Source organism: Branchiostoma belcheri, unplaced genomic scaffold (genome assembly GCF_001625305.1).
Source record: "Branchiostoma belcheri isolate BF01 breed outbred unplaced genomic scaffold, Haploidv18h27 scaffold95, whole genome shotgun sequence".
NCBI lineage: Eukaryota > Metazoa > Chordata > Leptocardii > Amphioxiformes > Branchiostomatidae > Branchiostoma > Branchiostoma belcheri.
The window spans coordinates 1,329,732-1,333,195 of record NW_017804631.1 but is presented as its reverse complement, the minus strand read 5'-3'; positions in this window follow the sequence as shown (position 1 = coordinate 1,333,195).

Here is a 3,464-nt window from a genome sequence, read left to right as displayed (position 1 = left end):
CCAAAATAAAAATCTTTAACTTGACGAGAACTAAAATTCAAACAACGGTAACCTGTGTTCTATCGCTTGTGTAACTAGAATAAAAAGACAGAAGTTACGATATTGTCTTATTATTACTCATAGCTCAAATGCTTATGTCATTCTAATGGGAAAATGCAGTTAAATGTAGTAGAAAATTTTCTCAAAGTCGTAAAGTATAGATTTGAAGCGATGTCGCCTGTCACAAATTTTCATCAAGGTCGTTAGCAAATCAAAAGCAACGTCTTTATAGCTGCTGCCCTCTGAAACTGTCATTATAGATTCGTGAAAACATGCTTATCCATAAGGTCAAATCTATGGAAGGTTGTCGAGGGAGGTATCGAGGCTCGTAGATTAATATGATTTATCAATTATTCAACATACGATTCATTTGATAATGTCAATCACTCGACATAAGTGAATAACAAGCGATCCCTTGTCACTAAAACATGCAAAGGATCAACATCAAATTCGTTGTTTAGTTGTACGTTAACAAAGAAAATTACCAAATTAAATTGCTGTGGAAATACGAGAGCAAATATAGATGAGGAGAATCTTTTTCTTTTTACCTTACTGTAGTACACTGTATAGTAAATGTTTACGGGTGAGTCATCTATTGCGAACACACACATTCTTTATATAAGTGACAGTTAGACCATTCCTCATTTTAATTTCTTACGCCCGGGCGCGTCTTCCATGTCATTATGTCATTCCTATTCCATCAGACCTAATGATTTATTAGTGTTGGTTACCAGGGAAGACACTTGTTTATACAACAAACAATACAGAAAAACAAAGACCACACCATACGTTAAAGGCACCCAGTGCAGTTTTTAGGGCTTGGAAACACGATTTTTCAAAGCCAACATTCTAGTTATTTATCTACATACTGAGTTGAAACCACACTATCCCAATATATATCAAGTCTCATGTTGCAAAAATTGCCCAAGACTCGGAAAATGGTTACTGGAGGGTCCCTTAGCTGATTTTTAAGGTACCATCCAGAAAATAAAGGACTCATCTTGAGTCTTGTTTCTGCAGTTTTAAATGCCCAAAGTATGAAATGCGAACTCAAATGTGCTAATGTGAAGCAGTATGTGTCAATATCACAAAGATTTCCAGTTTTGCTGCCCTGAAATAGCAAATTACGAAACACAGGTGCATAAAAATCGGCACATTAAATATGCACCTTTTGGGAGCAACCAGGTTATTATGATATTATAAAAGAGGACGAACATAAAGTGGCACCTATGATTATTAAATCTAACCGTAACCTATGATAATCATACACAGTTGCGAAGTAATTTTAAGGCGCCAACGACAAGAATGCACTGTTATATCGTGTTTGTAAAAAATAATTTGTGCCTTAGGAAGTTTTATGTATAAATGCCGAAGTTTGTATTGCAGAAAGGAAAACCTACTCTATATATTTATATTGCTTAACAGTTAAAAGACTTGAAGAAGAAGAAGAAGAAGGTCTCCCGTGCTCTAATGCGAGCGTAGCCCATCTCCATTGCTGTGCTGTGTTTTTGACATTCCCACACTGCTTCTCATATGCGCTGAGTGCTAAGCAGAGAAAGAAGTGTGTACCATTTTTAAAGTCTTTGGTATGACCCGGCCGGGGTTTGAACTCACGACCTCCCGGTTACAAAGCGAGCACTCTACCAGTTGAGACATTGCACCAGTGCAAAGACTTGCCATAATGTTAATCTACAGTCTCAATGCTTAGCGGTGGTTCAGTGTTCTGGTTGGGTTTGATGTACAACAGTTCTATGTGATCGGGGTTAACGGTGTTGCAGTTCTCATTGATGTACCAGGGGGCGCTCTGCAGATTTGGGAACTCTGATGACGTCTGTGTGACGTTGACCGTTGGACGTGTGTTTGCAGGTTTGGGAGTCGTGTGAGATACGTTGGTTCTAGCTTCCAATCTTCTGTTAAAAGAAAAAAAAATTCGATGAATTTCAACGTCAATGGCAATGGTATAGAGAGAGGGCTTTTTTTTCTATCATGTGCTAATGTAAACAATAGCCTGGGTTGTAACACTCCTGGCTAATCATTGGTTTACAGCAAAGTTGCAAAGTTCTAGCTACATGCAGCTTGCACTAAATTGCAGTGTTTCTTCTATATATTCTTCTAATAGAATGTATGTAACATAGGCAATCCACTAGCCTCCATAGCATGCCAACAACTGGGGGTTTGGGGGGTCTTCGGGGTCTTTGGGAGCTTTTATGAGCTATTTTCTGATTGCATGTAGACAACATAGCCGGGCCGGTTGAATTACCCCCGTTTTTTTTAAACTGGACTAATCAGAAAACCACGAAGACCACCAAACCTCCTGAGTTCTATAAGATCCTATAAGCCTACCACGGAGGCTACAATCCACAGACAATCTAGCTAACCTTTTCATCCAGTACACACAGCACATAGCTACGACCATCAGGAGTACGGCTACACCTCCCACCGTTACTGGAATGATGATCTCCAAATGATCAAATTCTGATGGTGATTCTGTAGAAAAAAATAGAATCAATCTCTCAATAAATGTAAAAGTTACCGAGCAAAAGTTATAGAGCATTGGTTTTACTTTGTGGATTTTTTTAAGCAGATCGTCTGTGTCTGAGCGCCCCTCCCCCAAACTGTTTACTGAAACATCCCCTACAGGACGTATGCTAACCTGTTCACTGGAAATGAACTGTCCCTTTTCCATGGCGGGAGATCAACCATTGTAAAATAGGGAGTTGAGTGGATACATCTCTGATACAATAAATCAACTCTGATGTATACTTTTTCCAATAATAAAACAGCGTTATCGGTAAGAAAATATATGTGAAATCAATTTTAAAAGGTGAGGTACAAACAACAAAAATTTTCTGTTGGCATTATACCCGTATAAAAATGGTTCGTCCCTTCCTGTAAGCGCCAATCACGTTCAAGCTTACATCTAAGAATCTTTCATTCAAAATTTTGGCGCCATTGCACCTGCAGAGACTGAACCTGGGGCGTCCCGTCAGAACTGAGGTAAGAATTTCCCCATTTTTACGGAGAAATACCACATTATATTCAGGGTTCACCTTGTATAGTTTCTGTATATCGTTGCCAAATGTCCCCCTTTGATTTTAGGATATTTGTTACACGGTTTCCCCGATATTTTCACGATTTGTGATGCATGGTACCTTACGCATGACGAGATTTTCGTACATTTTTCCTGTCAGTGTTTCTCTCGTAAACGTTGTATTTTCCCTCAAGTTTACCTCATAATTTCCAGGCAAAATGTTCCGACGTGTAGTACTTCAACTTTTAGCTTCCTTCACTGGTGAAAAATTGAGAAATATTTGTAAAGCGGCCCTTCGTAGTTGGGCAGGCGGGATGTCATTAGCATGGTCCCGTGTGTATATGGCCGGCGTTTGGGTGGTTGGTAACAAGCCTACCAAAATTGATATTTTTCC